A 19,418-nucleotide genomic window follows, 5' to 3' on the forward strand; every position below is an offset into this window, starting at 1 on the left:
TGGCAGACCAGCAAGTTGCGGGCAGACCAAAGAGCGTCTTTCACCGCATTGATGGTCCTCCAGGCGCAGTTGATGTTGGTCTCTGAGTGCGTCCCCGGAAACAGCCCGTAGAGCACGGAGTCACGCGTCACGGAGCTGCTCGGGTCGAACCTCGACAAATACCACTGCATCCCCCTCCAGAACTCCTGCGCATAGGCACACTCCAGTAGGAGGTGATCAACAGTCTCGTCCCCCCCGCAGCCACCTCGAGGGCAGCGTGCAGTGGTGCAGAGATTCCGGGCATGCATAAAGGATCTCACTGGCAGAGCCCCTCTCACCGCCAGCCAAGCAATGTCCTTGTGCTTGTTTGAAAGTTCTGGCGATGAGGCATTCTGCCAAACGACTTTGGCAGTCTGCGTGGGGAACCACACGACGGGATCCACCCTCTCCTTTTCCCGAAGGGTCCCGAGGATACTACGTGCTGACCACTGCCTGACGGCCTTGTGGTCAAAGGTGTTTCCTTTCAAAAATTTCTCCACAAAGGACAGGTGGTAGAGGACGGTCCAACAACTCGGAGCGTTCCGCAGCAACGAGGCCAGGCCCATCCTTTGCAACACCGGGGACAGGTAGAACCTCAGTAAGTAGTGACACTTGGTGTTTGCGTACTGAGGATCTACGCACAGCTTGATGCAGCCACACACAAAGGTAGCTGTCAGGGCGAGGCTGGAGTTCGGTACGCCCTTTCCCCCATTTTCCAGGTCTTTGTACATGGTGTCTCTGCGGACCCGGTCCATCCTCGACCCCCAAATGAAGTGGAAGATGGCCCGGGTGACCGCAGCGGCGCATGTCCGGGGAATAGGCCAGGCCTGCGCCACATACAACAGTACCGAAAGCCCCTCGCACCTGACAACCAGGTTCTTACCCGCAATGGAGAGGGACCGGAGCGTCCACCTGCCCAGCTTCTGCTTCAATTTGGCGATACGCTCCTCCCAAGTCTTAGTGCATGCCCCAGCTCCACCAACCAAACACCCAGCACCTTCAGGTAGTCTGTCCTGACGGTGAAGGGGATGAAGGAGCGGCCGTCCCAGTTCCCGAAGAACATGACCTCGCTCTTACCCCTATTGACTTTGGCACCCGAGGCCAGTTCAAACTGGCCGCAGATGTCCAATAGTCTACTCACTGACCGACGATCAGTGCAGAAGACGGCGACATCGTCCATGTACAGAGAGGTCTTGACCTGAAGGCCTCCCCTGCCTGGGATAGTCACGCCCTTCAGGCTCACGTCCTTCCTGATGGATGCGGTGAAGGGCTCCACACAGCACACGAACAAGGCAGGAGAGAGCCGGCAGCCCTGCCTGACTCCAGATCTGACGGGAAAACTGTCCGATTCCCACCCGTTGATCGAGACTGCGCGAACGATGTTGGTGTAAAGCAGCCAGATCCAATTGCGGATGCCCTCCCCGAACCCCAATTTGGAGAGGACGTCCCTCATGTAAGCATGAGAGACCCTGTCAAAGGCTTTCTCCTGGTCCAGGCTGACGAGGCAGGTGTCCACCCGATGTTCCTGTACGTAGGCGATCGTATCCCTGATGAGCGCGAGGCTCTTAGCTACCTTCCTGCCCGGCACAGCACAGGTTTGGTCAGGGTGAATCAGCAACTCAAGGGCAGACCTGACCCAGTTGGCTATGACCTTGGCCAGGATTTTGTAGTCCATGTTCAATAGTGAAATGGGACGCCAATTCTTAATTTCTTCCCTCTCCCCCTTCCTCTTGTAAATGAGGGTGATAATGCCCTTCCTCATGGACTTGCACATTTCCCCTGCCCGAAGCGCACTATCGTACACCACTAGCAGGTCCTGGCCGACCAGGTCCCACAGAGCGGAATACAGCTCGACCGGTAAGCCGTCACTCCCGGGAGTCCTATTCCTCTCCAAGGACTTGAAGGCTCTGGTCAGCTCGTCCAGGGATATCGGCCGGTCCAGCCACTCCCTCGTGCCGTCGTCTAAGACCTCCGTGATAGACGACAGGAACGACTCAGAGGCCGTGCTGTCCGTGGGCTTCGTGTCGTACAGTCCAGCATAGAAGGATCTGCTGATCCTCAAAATGTCGGGCCGAGACGACGTCACCGAGCCGTCGTCCTCCTTCAGCTGGCTAAGCACAGAGCTCTCTTTGTGCACCTTCTGAAAGAAGAAACGCGAGCATGTCTCTTTCCTGCTCCACGGAGCGGACCCTGGACCGGAAGATTATCCTGGAGGCCTCCGCGGCGAAGAGTGAGGCTTGCTGGCCCCTCACCTTGCGGAGTTCCTCAGTGACATCGCCCCCATCAACTGCAGAAGGAGCAGGTTCTTCATCCTTTTCTGGAGTCGTGACAGCTTTCCCCACCTCTCTCTCGCCTTCTGAACACCCTTGAAGACAAAGAACCTCTTGATGTTCTCCTTCACCATCTCCCACCAGTCGCCCGGAGACTCAAAGAGGGGTTTCACGGTTCTCCAACCGGCGTACTCCCTTTTAAGGTCCTCGATGTTCTCTGGGGTCAACAGAGTCGTGTTGAGCTTCCACGTCCCCTTGCCAGCCGGCTGGTCATCCTGTAAGTGACAGTCCACCAGCAGGAGGCAGTGGTCAGAGAAGAACACCGGCTCGACCTGACTGGTGGACCTGACTGAGAACGCCTGTGACACAAACAGGAAGTCTATCCTTGAGCGTAGACCCGTCTGGCCGCGACCAGGTGTACCTCTGCTGCGCTGCTTCTGCAGTGGTGCTGAAAATGTCGAGCAGCTTGGCGTCCTTCACCGTGCCCATCAGGAATCTGGACGTGACATCCAGTTGACTCCCCCCACCCGCTGTTCCCGCGCTGGATCTTCCATCTGCATCGATGATGCAGTTGAAGTCTCCGCCTAGGCTGACCGGCCTGGACGTAGCCAGCAGGGGTGGAAGCCACTGCAGGGCGGCCAACCGCTCACTCCGTACCACTGGGGCGTACACGTTGATCAGCCTCAGGGGAGCGTTCCTGTAGGTGATGTCAGCCACTAGGAGGCGCCACCCCACCACCTCCTGAACTTGAGAGATGGTGAAGTCGCGCCCCTGCAGCAGAATAGCCAGGCCCGAGGACCGACATTCGTTACCCCACAACCAGATCGAAGGCCCACAGTTCCAGGTGCCGGACCATTTCCCGTACCTGCCGAGGTGCGGTATCCCGCACTCCTGCTGAAACAGGAGGTCCGCCTTGATGGTGGTCAGGTAGGCCAACGTGGATACACATCCTGCGCTGGTCTTGACACTGCGCACATTAATGCTCGCAACTCGTACCCCCATTGTGGGCAGTGACCGCAATACCCTCCCCAAGTCCAAGGTCCAGCCCTTCCATCTGTCCCTTCATGCCCATTGCCCGGGCTAACTGCTGGACACTCTCCAGGCTGAGGAAACCGTCCGTGCTGCCTTCCGGGTGGCATCCCCCCGTCGGGGGTACGGAGGCAGGAGAGTCCAGCTCTGGGTCAGGCTGGGGACGTGCTGTTTCCTCCTTCCCGCCTGGAAGTTCCGGGGGGCCCTCCAGCGCCCCAACGGCGTGTGGCTGGGTGCCGGAGGGAGCCTCAGGACGCCTCCCGTCACCTGGAAGTGTGGTGCTGCTTTCCTTCTCCCTTGAGATCTTTAACTTCTGCTTCGGGCAGGCCCTCTCCGAATCCCCCTTGTCAGAGGAGCTCTTATAGCCCCCCTGTAGCTGCCTCTTCCCGCCTGATGGTTGCGGTTCCTGGGCCCGCCGAAGCACCTTCCTCCTTGCTTTCCGGACCGTCGTCCACTCCCCTGGGTTGTGGTACCGTGCCTGTCCATTCATGGTCTGTCGCGTTAGTGAGTAAAGTTTTTTGGTGCGAAATTTCCAGGTTGTATTTACGGAGTCTGTTGTGGGCATCATTGATCATTTCTCTAAGCATTCTGCGGCCGTTTTGCTCTGCTATTCTTCTGTCTCGTGTGGTGTTAAGGGGAGGTTTGTATTTGAGACATTTAGGTAGTACCTGTTTCCTTAGGCATTCATGCAGGAAGTACAGCTGTTCGCGGGTGGCACTCTGTCGGATGGCACTGGTTTCCCATCTTCGGGCCAGTTTTAGCGTATTGCGCCCATAGGTGCCAGTGAGTTTTAAGAAGATTTGTAGCTCAGGTTGAAGTTCTGGATGTGAGTTTGCTCGCTGAGCTGGAAGGTTAGTTTTCAGACGTTTCGTCACCATTCTAGGCAACATCTGAAAAGATGAATTTCCAGTTCTCAGTCTAGCCGACATTACCACAATTCCCACATGATCAATTTGGGAAACCTCAAGGAGGTGTAAATGTCAGGAGGTCATCCAGGAAACTAAACTGTTTAGAACATGCTGCAGAGATAATGGGAACTGCAGATGCTGGAGAATCCAAGAGAACAAAGTGTGGAGCTGGATGAACACAGCAGGCCAAGCAGCATCTCAGGAGCACAAAAGCTGACATTTCGGGCCGAGACCCTTCATCAGAGATGAAGATGCTCTCTGATGAAGGGTCAAGGCTCGAAACATCAGCTTTTGTGCTCCTGAGATGCTGCTTGCCCTTCTGTGTTCATCCAGTTTCACACTTTATTATACTGGACTATTAGTTTTTTTTCCCATGCAGTGTATTTCAATGGCAACGAACTGTGGACAGGACAGATACAAACCATGTGCAACCTGCCTTAGCTGCATTGAATCTTAGTTATGTTTCAAGCTTTTCTCAGAAAATATGTTGTTTGCTGTTCCAACTGTTTCAGCTGCCTCTGCAGAAATGGACAATACATGCTGCTACAATGCGATCCTCTTCCAAATTATTTTTTGGTTTTCAGTTCTCCATTCATTCACTACACCTAATCACTATAGAGGCCAAACCAACCCCGTACGAAGAACTGAATATTCTGCTTGCTGCAAATCGCATATTCCAACAGAAATTTAACAGGGATGAGGAATGGCTGTTTCAATAGTTAAGGGTCGGCTGTTGAAAGGCTGATGTTTTCCAAGCCGTTTGATATTGCTGGGACAGTTTTTTTTTGTAATATGCAAAAAAAAATTACTCAGGCCTTTCACAGGCCAACTCAACCTAAATGTAATTAAGCAAAATACTACAGATGCAGGACATCAGAATGTGGGGAAGTTGGGGAAAACAGAAAGTGCTGGAAATACTCAGGCAACATCTGTGAAGAGACAAAGCTAACATTTCAGGATGCAATCCTTCGACCTGCTTTGGTCCTAGATGCATTTTCCAATAAACAGCTGACCCACCTCAGCTCAGTCTCTGCAAAAATGAACATGCAGCTTTTGTTTTAAGAAAAGGGAACAAGATGTAAGCAATGAGCATCAAACATCATTTTGATAAAGACCTTGTGACCAAAGCTTCATCACCAGGGGGTAGCTAATGCTCTAAACAGAGCTCAGTGTGCAGAAGTTATAAAGAGCACAATTCAACTGCTAACGTTGAAGAATAATTTCTACTTTGCAGAAAATATTAAGGTTGTATGGACAGGGAGCCTTGCTGAGGAATTCAGTAATGAACAGGAACTGGGTGGGTAGCTTTATCAAACATATTGCGATCATCTGATTTGACAAATACCATAATTTGCCTTCATGTACCTGCCATTTGTGTTCTGAAACTGTGCTGATGACTGCCAAACATGATGCAGCGGAGATTATACAAATATACCCATGTTGGAATTATTGAGAAAATCCCCCATATCAGCTGCCATGGGTCACCTTCACAACTTAAGCAATTAGCTGGTTTCCCTGCAGAACAGACACATCACATTTGCCACTGCAGCCAAGTTAAATCTTTTAGTGGGGATGTCTGAGCTCAGATTTTTGCAAACATCTATATCAGGCCATGGGAAACATACATTACTGAAAGCAAGTTTGCATTTCATATTTCCACTTAAGGATTGCAGGAATATCCATTAGTTCCAATAATGAAGGGTAGTAATATAAACATGACCATTTATTAGAGTCTCAGAGTCATACAGCACAGAAATAGACCCTTCTGTCCAACTTGTCTGTGCTGACCAAGTTTCCCAAACTGGACTAATCCCAGTTGCTTTTATATCCCTGTAAAGTTTTCCTCTTTTAGGTAATTGTCCAAATGTCTTTTGAACTTTGTAATAAGCAGAATTCAACTGTACATGTATGTGCCGCTTCCTCTGGCAGTTCATTCCACATGCGATCCACCCTCAGTGTGAAAATATTGCCCCACAGGTCCCTGCTGCTTCCCTCATGCAAATAATGTGTTTGGGCCTTCAGAAAACATCAGTAAGATTTTGAAAAATACAATTAAATAGGTTATTACTCAAAGTTAGAGCTCGGGATTGGGGTTAAATATCAACACTTATTGGAAATTTCTTAAAGGACTTAAATTTGACACCAGGATTAAACAGCTTTGTTTGTGGATGATATGAGGGACTTAAGGGGAGGAAAGAGAGGAGGGGGAGTGGTGATTTTTGTTTGGGATAACATTATGGCTGTACTTAGCGAGTACTTAGGGAGGATTCCTGGGAGTTTGCCCAAGGAAATTATTTGCGTTGAACTATGAAATAAGAAAGGGATGACCGTCTTGTTGGGATTGTACAAAAGGCACCCTCAGTAGTCAATGGGAAATTGAGATGAAAAAGTGAGGAGATCTCAGATGTCTGTGAGAATAACAAGGTTGTAATGGTTGGGGATTTTAACTTTCCAAACATAGACTGGGCCTGGCATAGTGTTAAGAGGTGGGATGGGAAGGAATTTTTTCAGTGTGTGAAAGAAAACTTTCTTATTCAGTCTGTGGATGTACGTACAAGAGAAGGAGCAAAACTTGACCTGTTAGGAATAAGGCAGGCAAATGATTGAGGTGACAGGAAGGGAGTACTTTGGGGCAAGTGATCGTAATTCTACCAGTTTTAAAATAGTTATGGAAAAGGACAGACTGATCAAAAACTTAAATTGAAAAAAAAAATAATTTTCATGGTATTAGGCAGGAACTTCCAAAAGTTACGAAAACAGCAATTGCTGGTAAAGCTCAGCGGGTGTTACTGCATCTGTTGAGAGAAATCAGACGCTCATTAGTGACATTTAAGCAACTGCTGGACATGCACATGGACAGCAGTGAATTGAGGGGAAGGCAGGTTAGGTTATTTTGTTTTTGGATTAGGATTACTCCACGGCACAACATTGTGGGCCGAAGGGCCTGCACTGTGCTGTACTTTTCTATGTTCTATGTTTCAGGTCGAGTGACCCTTCCTAAGCTCTGAGGGAGTGTCAATCGACCTAAAACGCAAACATTGATTTCTCTCCACAGATTCTGCCAGACTTTTCCAGCAATTTCAGCTTTTGTTTCCAATTTAGAGCATCCACAGTTTCTTCCACATTATTACTTTCAAAATCTGACTAGGAGAGATTATTTGCAGGTAAAGATTGGGAATCAGGACTCCTTTCAAAAAGAGATAAGGAGAGTCCAGAGACAGTTTGTTGACGGTAATGTGAAGGGCAGGGCTGGTAGGTGCCGGGAATGCTGAAAATAGAGAAAGTGAGGGTCTGGTTAAGAAAAACGAAGCATATGCTGTGTTGTTACAGCTGGGATTGAGTGAATCCCTGGACGAGCATAGGGGCAATAAGTGTATATTTAGGAGCGAAATCAAGCGTGCATAAAAGGGACATGAAATAGCTTTGGCAAGTACAGTTAAGGAGCATCCAAAGAGATTCTATAACAATAATAAGGGCAAAACAGTAATGAGGGAGAGAGTAGAGCCCTTTAAAGATCAAAAAGGCCGTCTGTGTGTGAAACCGCAGGAGATGGGTGAGATACTAAATGAATGTTTCACATCAGTATTTCCCCTGGAGAAAGACATGGAAGCTTGGGAACCTGGGGAAATAAATAGTGATGTCCTGAAAACAGTCCATATTACAGAGGAGGTGCTGGAGGTTTTAAAATACATAAAGGTGGATAAGTCCCTGGGACCTGATCAGGTGTAACCCAGAGCTTTGTGGGAAGCTCGGGTAAATTACTGGGCCCTTTGCTGAGGTATTTGTATCATTAAAAACCATGTGCAAGGTGCCAGCAGACTGGGGGTTGTCTAACGCGGTGCCATTATTTCAGAAAGGTGGTAAGAAAAAGCCAGGGAACTATAGACTAGTGAGCCTGACTCCAGTGGTGGATAAGTTGTTAGAAGGGATCCTGAGACACAGGATTTACAGGTATTTGGAAAGGCAACCACCGACTACAGATGGTGAACATGGCTTTGTGCATGCAGAATTGTCTCTCACGAACTTGTTTGAGTATTTTTTAAAGAAGTAATGAAGAAGATTGTTGAAGGTGGAGCAGTGGATGTTGTTTATATGAACTTGTCAGGCATTCAACAAGGTACTGCATGGGTAGACTGCTAAGCAACATTTGATTACATGGAAAACGGGGACAGCTAGCCAGTTGGGCACAAAATTGGCTCAAAAGTAGGAGACAGAGGGTGATAGAAGGTTCCTTTTCGGACTGAAGGCCTGTGACCAGTGGTGTGCTACAAGGATGAATGCTGGCTCCACTGCTTTCTGTCATTTATGTAAATGGTTTGGATGTGAACAGAGGAAGTATGGATAGTAGAAATGTGGACGGCACCGAAATTGGAGGTGTAGTGGACAGCGAAGAAGGTTACCTGAGAGTACAACAGGACATTGATCAGCTGGGCCAGTGGGCCAAGGAGTGGCAAATGGAGTTTAATTTAGAGAAAGGTGAGGGTCTGCATTTTGGAAAGTCAAATTACAGCAGGGCTTATAAACTTAACAGTAAGATCCTGGGGAGTGTTGCAGAACAAAGAGACATTGGGGTGCAGGTGCATTGTTCTTTGAAAGTGCAGTTGCAGGTAGATAGGATAGTGAAGAGGGTTTTTGGTGTGCTTGCCTTTATTGCTCAGTGCATTGAGCAGAGGAGTTGCAAGGTCATGTTGTAGCTGTACAGAACATTGGTTAGCCTACTTTTGGAATACTGCATCCAATTCTGGTCTCTCTGCTATAGGAAAGATGTGAAACTTGACACAATTCATATTCCTGTCATTACGAGGATTCATTACAAGGATATTGCCAGGTTTGGAGGGTTTGAGCTATCAGGAGGGGCTCGGGCTATTTTCCATGGAATGTCAAAGACTGAGGGGAGAGATTTTTTAAAAATCATGATAGACATGGGGAGGGTGAATAGCCAAGGTCTTTTTTCCCAGGGGAGGGCAGTTGAAAACTACAGCACAAAAGTTTAGGGTGAGAGGAAAAAGATTTGAAAAAGACCTAAGGGGTAATGTTTTCACGCAGAGGGTGTTGCATATATTGAACAAGCTGCCAGAGGAAGTGGTGGAAGTGGGTACAATGACAGTTAAAAGAAATCTGGATGGGTATATAAATAGGGAGGTTTAGAGGCATATGGGCCAAATGCTGACAAATCGGACTCGATCAGTTCAGGATATTTGGTTGGCATGGACAATTGGACCAAACGGTCTGTTTCAGTGCTGTACAGCTCAATGACTCCATGAGTACCAGAGACCAAAGTCCTCCTCACCTCAGTCTTAGGCTGAGGAGTAGGACCTGTCCACTCTGTCCATTTCTTTTCTGTTTCTTCCCTCCTTTTTTTGCTTCTTTCTTCTCAGTAATGTCCTGAAGGTCAGGCCTCAGTGTGGGTCTGGCAAGCTGATCTGTCGGCTGACATGCCCTCAGCGTGGTCTTCTGGCCTTGATGTGATTCCAGAGCAGTCTCCCGGCCTCGAGAGGCTCAAAGTGAAGCCTGGCATGGTCAGGTGTCAAAACTCAAACTGGAGGCTTGGTGCCAGCGCGAACTGGGTTAAAACGACTGACATTCTAACTTTACATTTATATTTTAAAATTTATTCCTATGATCTATCATGGTGATTTTTAAAAATTTACTGTTCTCACTTATTCCTCTGATCTATAATCCTGGAACTTTTCTTTCTTTATTTTTCTAATTGTCTTCCTGACCAAGACTTTGTACTTAAGAATCTTAACCTGGGTACTTCTGGACCTAAAATGGCCCAGTACTTGGCATTTAAAGCTACTTCTCAGATTCATTTCTAACATGGCACCTTATATTTGGGGACTACGCCCTCTGGTCATATAGTCTCCCATGAAGGGAATATCCTTTCAACATTCGCCCTGTCAAGCCTCTTAAGAATCCTGTACAATTCAACTGGGTCAGCAAGTTTGCAGACGACACAAAGGTCGGAGGTGTCGTTGACAGTATAGAGGGCTGTTGTAGGCTGCAGCGGGATATTGACAGGATGCAGAGATGGGCTGAGAGGTGGCAGATGGAGGTCAACCTGGATAAATGCGAGGTGATGCATTTTGGAAGGTCGAATTTGAAAGCTGAGTACAGTATTAAGGATAGGATTCTTGGCAGTGTGGAGGAACAGAGGGATCTTGGTGTGCAGAAACATAGATCCCTTAAAATGGCCACCCAAGTGGACAGGGTTGTTAAGAAAGCATATGGTGTTTTGGCTTTCATTAACAGGGGGATTGAGTTTAAGAGTCGTGAGATCTTGTTGCAGCTCTATAAAACTTTGGTTAGACCGCACTTGGAATACTGCGTCCAGTTCTGGTCGCCCTATTATAGGAAAGATGTGGATGCTTTGGAGAGGGTGCAGAGGAGGTGTACCAGGATGCTGCCTGGACTGGAGGGCTTATCTTATGAAGAGAGGTTGACTGAGTTCGGTCTCTTTTCATTGGAGAAAAGGAGGAGGAGAGGGGACCTAATTGAGGTATACAAGCTAATGAGAGGCATAGGTCGAGTTGATAGCCAGAGACTATTTCCCAGGGCTGAAATGGCTAGCACGAGGGGTCATAGTTTTAAGCTGGTTGGTGGAAAGTATCGAGGGGATGTCAGAGGCGGGTTCTTTACACAGAGAGTTGTGAGAGCATGGAATGTTTTGCCAGCAGCGGTTGTGGAAGCAAGGTCATTGGGGTCATTTAAGAGACTGCTGGACATGCATCTGGTCACAGAAATTTGAGGGTGCATACATGAGGATCAATGGTCGGCACAACATTGTGGGCTGAAGGGCCTGTTCTGTGCTGTACTGTTCTATGTTCTATGTTCTAACAAAATCACATCCTCGGTTTTTTTTAAATTCCAGACAGTCGTGTCCCAATCTGTTTAGCCTTTGCTCATAAGGTCATCCCAACACATTGGAGATCATCTAGTGACCGTTCTTAGTGCTGCCTCCAGTAAAATGATATCCTTTAAATAAGGGAGGAAAAACTGCTGACATAGTCCAAATGTGTCCCACCAGCACACCTCCCTCGTCTTACATTCCAACCCCTTAACGTAAGGGCCAATATTCGATTCGTCTTCATGTTTACCTGCTGCATCTGTGTGCTAGCTTCCTGTGTTTTGTGCACAAGGAACTCAATTAGCTTTGTTGCAGATTTCTGCTTTTTTTTTCATTTGAATAAAACAACTCCTTTATTCGTCTTTCCAAATATACCAAATTTGCACTTTCCCACATTATAATCCATTTGCTTTTCGTCTACTCAAATAGCAATATTTCATTGTGAACTGTTTGTATCTCTCTCACAACCCGCCTTTCTACTTATTTTTATGTTTTCTGCAAATTTGGCCCAGGTGCTTACACTCTATTGACCCAAGTTATTTATATTTGTTGTAAACAGTTGCCGTCCCAGTACTGATCCCTGTGAAACTCCACTGGTCACCAAGTTGGAAAAGTACCTCTAATCCCTGCTCACTGCTTCCTGGCTGTTAGCCAATTCTCCATCCATGTCAACTTACCACCTCCAACACCATGGTTTTTATCGTAAGGCTGAACCTTTTGTGAGGCACCTTGTTGAACACATACTCAAAGTCCAAATACAACACATGTACTGGTTCCTCCCGAACTGCTCTGGTTCAGCATTCTTCAAAAAACTAATAGTCAGACATGATTTCTCTTTCATGGAGTCATGATGACTCTGTTTAATTAGATTATTGCTTTCCAAATGCACTGTTATTATTTCCTTAATGATTGATCCCAACACCTTTTCAACAATAAATGTTTGGCCTAAAGTTACCTGCCTTTTGCCTTCCTCTCTTTTTGAATAGGGGTGTCACATTGGCAGTTTTCCAGATACTTCCCCAGAATCCAAAGATGAGGAAAACTATAACAGTACAGCCACTATTCCTGGAGCTAACTCTTCTATCTGTACCACCAATGCTTGTGCCAGCACGAGTTGCCCCACAGCACTGATGTGACAGTCACTGCAAACACCATTATTCAACAGTCTTGCACAGAAATTATTTGAAAGTGCATCAAGGCCAATGTGACCTTTGCACTAAAGCTTGCATTTTACAAATGGCATGGGGTCAGTGATGCAAGTGAGTAGACGGATATCAGAGGCCATTTTTAATGGAGGCACCTTTCCCACATATTGCAAACAAACTCTTCCAATCCTGTCAGAGCCATTATTTGTTCAACCAGTTTCTCCATCAGCTGCCCCCCCACCCCACAAATAGAGATTTCCTGTGTGGTGCCAAGGTACCTGCCTTGCTCTCTAGGATTATGACTGTCAATTGCCCCTGATACATGGTTCGTGGAGGTGAGCTCTCAACACAAATTGCTGATAGGAGGTTATATTTAGTGAGGCAGCACTAATTAGATATGAAGTATACTCCCTCAGCCCAGAATTTGTCTTCTACTTCAAAAGAATGAAACAAAAGATTGCAATTTAAGTTTTTTAATTTAAAACAAATGTAAGAACATTGAAAACATTTATTGAACACTATTTTTAGAAACAAACTTAGACAAAGAACTCAGATGATTTTCTCTTCTATCTGTGGCTGGTATTGTTGGGATAGCCTCGATGTTGAACCATTTTAATTTTAAAGTGGTTATGTGTAAATGTCTAATTAGTGAATCCTATGTCGAGCACCAAGCGATTTACAGGAGGAGAAGGAAATAAAATACATACGACGTCTCAAAAATCAGGGCGGTGAGCTCTCTAACGCCCTTCCTCACCAGAGCTCATTGATTCACATTGGGAAGGAGGCTCGAACATTGCCTGTGGAAGAAAGGAATGCCAGAAATGTTCAAGTGCTTGTTGTTCCTGGCGTTAATTTATACATCGTGCAAATGTGAATTTGACAGAGACTCAAATACGGTTAAAAATTCCTGATATTTTGCTACTTTGAATGGATTTTTGTTTTGGATCCATTTGAAAAGTGAATATACATAACCAACACTGTTCTGCACGTGAGATGTGATTGCATGAAGATAAAAAGGTCAATGAATGAGTGTCAGATTAGGCTGTTAACCAATGAGACCCACTTGAAACAATGACAGGTCTGAGTAATGGAACATAAGCAGATAAACTGGGAACACAAGTGTATTACAGTATTCATGTCTGAGGTGATCTGGTCCCCTGTGCATCTTTTAAATACCTTTTATCCCCAAAATGGTTGGCACTTTACAAATATATATTCTCTTACACACGCGCGCGCATCTCACAACATAACCATTCAAAATAAATTCATTATAAAGCTGAGCACGAATTAAAGTCTCAAACAAGTGCAATACCACTGGCAATAATAAACAATGCTGTTACTTCTTGCAGTTGCAGTCAGTTAAAAACATATCAATGGGTTTTTAATGCAGAATTAGTTAAAGCCTCTGGAAACAAAAGGTTGGCTGGAGACTTTAAAGGCCGAGCCAAACAGGCCAGCTGAAGTACTCATCATCCCACCTAACGGTCTGGATAAATGGTTAGTTTGTTAGTTTTTTTTTCCCCTGAGATGGCTTGCACTTTACAGATATATCCTCTCATACACACACTCTCTCACTCTTACACTCTGACAGTTTCATTCAGTCTCACACTTACACACATAGTCTCACTCAGCCTGTTATAGTCACTCACACACACTCAGTCAGTCTGACTCACACTTCACGCAACCTCACTCACACTCAGTTTCACTCACAAATATGGACTCATTCACACACATGGACTGACTCCCTTCCCTCACACTCTCAAACAGTCTTATTCACACTCAGTCTCACACAGTATCACAAGCACAATCTCAAGGGTGGCACGGTGTCTCAGTGGTTAGCACTGCAGCCTCACAGCGCCAGGGACCCGGGTTCGATTTCAGCCTCCGGTGAGTGTCTGTGTGGAGTTTGTACGTTCTCCCCATGTCTGCGTGGGTTTCCTCTGGGTGCTCCGGTTTCCTCCCACAGTCCAAAAATGTGCAGGCGAGGTGCATCGGCCACGCTAAATTGCCCGTAGTGTTCGGGGGTGTGTGGGTTGTAGCGGGATGGGTCTGGGTGGGATGCTTCAAGGGGCAGTGTGGACTTGTGGGGTCAAAGGTCCTGTTTCCACACTGTAGGGAATCCAACCTAATCTCACACACTCTCTCTCATACAGTATCACGCTGACTTTGCAGCTTCAGTCACACACATACACAGTCTCACTCTGACTTTTTCACTCACACAAATGGTCTCAGTCTCACACATACAGTCTCATTCTCACTTCACACAGTCTCATACACGTAGTTTGACTCCCTCCCACACAGACACTCACATTGTGTCACACGCACAAACTCAGGCTCAATAACACACATGCCCAATTTTGACTCTCAAGCACCAACTCAGTCTCACTCACACAGGCTGTCTCTGACACTCTTAGCCAGTCTCATTTGAGTGCACAGTCTCACCCACACAAAGACTCACTCACACAGAGTCTCACCTGCGCACAGTCTCACTCGCACGCAATCTCACCTGTACATAATCTCACTCGCACACAGTCTCACTCATAACGCTGTCTCACTCACATGCAGTCTCACCCGTACATCGTCTCACCCTCACACGGTCTTACTTGGAGGTTCAAACACACAGTATCACTCTGACTTCCCACGATTTCACTCTCACACACCTTGCCTCTCACATTCACATAGCCTCACTCATACACAATCTCACTCTGAGTTCACAGTCTCAATCACACATGGTCTTGTTCAAACTCACTCAATTACACATGCTCTCTCACTCATACATTCTCACACAATCTTATTCAGTCTGACTAATATTCAGTCTCACACTCAATCATACATTCTCAATTAATCTCACTGTGTCACTCAAACTCTCACTCACAGTCACACTCACATCGGATCACTCGCAGTCTCACTAACACACACTCACTCACACACAGTCTCTCTCAGTCTCTCTCTCACACACACATTCTTATTCACACACATGGCCTCACTCTCACAAATGCACGGTCTCATTCACATACAAATTCCTACTCTTTCTCTCTCAGTCTCACTCTGACTCACTCACACACGGGCCCACTCACACACGGGCCCACTCAGACTCTCTCACTCGCACACATGTTCTTAGTCACACACATGTTTTCACTCTCACAAATGCATGGTCTCATTCACATACAAATTCCTACTCTCTCTCTCTCTCTCAGTCTCACTCTGACTCACTGACACACAGACTCACTCACTCACCCACAGACCCACTCACACACAGTCCCACTCAGACTCTCTCACTCACACATGTTCTTAGTCATACATATGGTCTCACTCTCACAAATGCACGGTTTCATTCACATACAAATCCCTGGTCTCTCTCTCTCAATCTAACTCTGACTCTCTCTCTCACAGTCTCACTCACACATATGGTCTCACTCACAGTCTCACTCTGACTTCGTACAGTCCCACTCTCTCACATCCACTCACACAAACTCTCAGCATCACTCACAGTCTCACACTGACTGTCATTCAGTCTCACTCACACATACAGTCTTACTCTAACTTCACAGTCTCACTCTTACACACACTCACAGTCTCACTCACACATGGCTTACTCTGACTCTCACTCACACAGTCTCACTCATATGTCCCACTATGGCACAATAATTTTATGTTAAATTGTTGTAAAATTGAACATTAAGTAAAAAACAGTTAAGGTCTCAAACAAGTGCAATATGACTGGCAGTAATAAACAACTCTATTATTTCTTGTAGTTACCCTTTGTTGAAGGCATGTCAATGGCATTCTGTCCAAATTAGTTTAAACCACTGGAGAAATAAAAATATTGAAGGCAGGAATGGAGTGCTGAAGAGTTTAAAGGCCAAACCAAACACTTCAGTTGAAGTATTCATCATCCTGCCATTGGCTGAACAAATGGCTGGTTTGCTTTTTAACCAAACAACCATTGAGGAACCCAGGCAAATTCAATCACAATTGGTCAACAAGATTGATAAGTAGAAGATTCTTTTTCTCATCCAACCAATTGATACATGACTGTGATGTTCATAGAAGACCGGTGGCAGGGTTCAATTCTCCAGCATTCCAGAAAAAATAGCCGATGTGCAAGATGTTTGAAAAGGACAAACAAGCACTGGACTCAAAAGTTAATGTTAAGCAATTGTCTGAAGTCAAGTCACTCTCTCCAAATTGTCCAATAATTTAAAGTAGAACACTGCCAAAGTAATTTATTCATATATTGCAGGGTTTTTGATACTGAGCAGAGATTTTAGATCCAATAGAGTCCCATGAAACATTATGTTCCTTACAGCTAAAACTTGCATAGACATGAAGATCTTCTTTCGGTGAATCTCAGGATGAAGTCATGATTCACTTTCTTGTTCATTGCGTAATACAGGATGGCATCGGCCGGAAGTATGAGCACTGAAAAAGCAGAGGGAAAGCACATTATTATTCACACGTGTTTTCATCATATTAATTGTGCACAGGTCCAACTGCTTCCTGGATATGGAAATATCAATGGCTGGGAGGAACAGAACGAATATATTGCAAGGATTCAGAACGTATTACAAAACACAAGAGAAAATCTTGGAGTTATACCAAATTAGGTAAACTCAATAACTGAAAACCATTATATCTGAGACCCATTCTCAGAATGAGCATTGTTGGTCAAGACTAAAATCCATTTCAAACCTCTCACTGTCCGATGGCACATGCCTTCTTCATGACAGTTTGTACAATTCAGTGGCTTTATTGGGCCAGATATGAGGCTGTGAAGAGTCAGCATACAGTAGCCCAGGTAAAGATGTCAGATTTTCCTTACTACAGAACAATGCAAAACCCCAACTGATTCACGAATGACCCAGCAGCTACAAGGTCACTACTGCTGATACCAGCATCAAACACAAAAAGGTGCAGTGTGTTCAACGTGAAAACACTGAGAAAAGCTATCCGCTCCTTCAGCATTGTGTTGGAATCTTGAAACTAACACCACTGAGGGCACCTAAATCAAACACGAGTTAGTGATCCAGTGAATGGCCATTTTCTGAGGGCTATGATGGATGCAGAATAAATTCCAGCTTTGTCAGTGAGACTTACATCCAGGGAACTGATTTTTCTTTTCTGTGAAATCTGACAGGGATAGCATGCTGCAAAGGCATTGGGACACTTCATTTTCATAATGCATTCTGCTTAACACAGCCTGGATGGCAAGTTTTAAACCACAGCAGAATTAAACCCATGAGACCTCGTTTCTACTTTTCACCAGGAAATGGTTGGGGGAGGGTTGCGACAGATCAGCAACTTGACAGCAGTGACCCCATCCATGTTTCTGGTCTCTCAGCCACGGGCCAAAAAGAGGGGAAGAACAGATTAATTTCAGCAACAGGAAACATTTATTTTGGAATAACCAGTTAAAATAAGAATGAACAAAGCAGAACAATGTGCTAACAATGCGAATAATTCAGGATTTAATGCCACACCCAAATCCTGATGTACATCCTTCACTCAATATGGCTTTAGGTAGTTTTACAAAAGGGCTACTGGACTCCAAACACTAACCCTGACTTCTCTCTACAAGTGCTGCTACTGCTGCTGTGCTTTTCCAGCAGTTTCTGATTTCCAGCATTTGTGGTTCTTTGTTCTGATTTGGCTTTAGGGCAATCTGATGAAATAATTTGCTTTTATTAGGTGCAGATATTAGTTGTTTATTGGCTTTACATTCCTCAGACTTGAATCCTGCTGAACATGCTTGGATATGTTCAATGATACAAATTTAGATATCTGCAGCTTTTTGGTGAAATCAAAAGAAAATATCAATTCCCTTGCAGTGGTTATGCTGTTCAGAAATAGATTTAACTTAAATTGAAGCAATTTCCACTGCTCACCTTTATTTGATTCAATGATCTGTGCGAGAGCAAATTGCTGAGGACCCTCGGGTTCAAATTTGAGCGCGGTGATGGCTTTGTTGAGAACTTCAGATACACGATCTTGATTTGTCACCTAATTAAAACAACATTCACTTTTCATTAATGCATTAGACACACACACCAAATGAAATATATAATGCCTCAATTTCCAAAGGGTTTATAAATATAGCTGCTTTCACCCAGAAAACTAATTGGGACATTACACTGAAAGCTGTAAAAGTTACATTAATGAAATAATATCTGGTAGGACAGTTATTGTAAAATCTGCATTCGATGCTCCATAACACAGTTATTGTGAACAGTAAATGTTGGAATTTGAATGGAAACAGAGCCCAGTGATCAAGTTTACTTATACACACAGTTTGAAACAAGTAACTAATGACGAAATTCATAATTTAAATAATCCACTTCCATCCCCTCCCACCCAAAACCCCCATACCATTTGACATAATGGGAACTGCAGATGCTGGAGAGTCCGAGATAACAAAATGTGGAGCTGGATGAACACAGCAGGCCAAGCAGCATCTCAGGAGCACAAAAGCTGATGTTTCGGACACAGACCCTTCAACAGAAAAGCTTTGTTTCAAGGCTGAAGAGATTACAAGAGAGTTGCAGTGGGAGAGAGATCCACTGAGGTTTTTCCGGAGAGAGGAGGGTAACTTCTTCAGGTTAGGCATCCCTGGAAGCGGCTTCACAATGAGGTTAAAATTGTATCAGAGATAATGGGAACTGCAGATGCTGGAGAATCCAAGATAACAAAGTGTGGAGCTGGATGAACACAGCAGGTCAAGAAGCATCTTTGGAGCACAAAAGCTGATGTTTCAGGCCTAGACCCTTCATCAGAAAAGGATCTAGGCCTAAAAGGCCAGACTGTGTGCTCCTGAGATGCTCTGCTGCTTGGCCTGCTGTGTTCATCCAGCTTCCCACTTTGTTACCCCCATACAATTTGCCTGCTTTTAACATTTATTGTCATGACAGCAAATGGCTCAATGTTGTTTGTGAAGTCTGACATTTCCTAATGTTATGCTTATTCATATAAATTATTCATAAAATTGCTTCAACAGTTTGAAACATTTAGCAATTTGTGATTTGAAGACAGTGCAAATATTTAATATTCAATCATAATGTGACTGTACAGGAATAATATTTGATAGGCAGGATATTGAGAAGACCAGTTTTTTGGGCAATTGTCTGCTTTTGTTTAATTCTGTGTTATATTTGGAGATTGCTTTTCTCAGCTCAAATTTGAGCAATGACCTGGAAGATGAAATGCA

General features: G+C 45.4%; 1 long non-coding RNA gene across 1 annotated transcript; it reads right to left on the reverse strand.

Annotated features, from left to right (window-relative positions):
• Nucleotides 1–12,691: 12,691 nt before the first annotated feature.
• On the reverse strand, nt 12,692–18,211 carry LOC132210235 (uncharacterized). The gene is made up of 3 exons (XR_009446465.1): nt 18,103–18,211; nt 16,525–16,639; nt 12,692–13,014 (listed from the first exon to the last, which is right to left on the reverse strand). It is a non-coding gene; the product is annotated as an uncharacterized LOC132210235 (long non-coding RNA).
• Nucleotides 18,212–19,418: the final 1,207 nt, after the last annotated feature.

The sequence above is a fragment of the Stegostoma tigrinum genome, chromosome 11 (assembly GCF_030684315.1).
Source record: "Stegostoma tigrinum isolate sSteTig4 chromosome 11, sSteTig4.hap1, whole genome shotgun sequence".
Classification (NCBI taxonomy): Eukaryota; Metazoa; Chordata; class Chondrichthyes; order Orectolobiformes; family Stegostomatidae; genus Stegostoma; species Stegostoma tigrinum.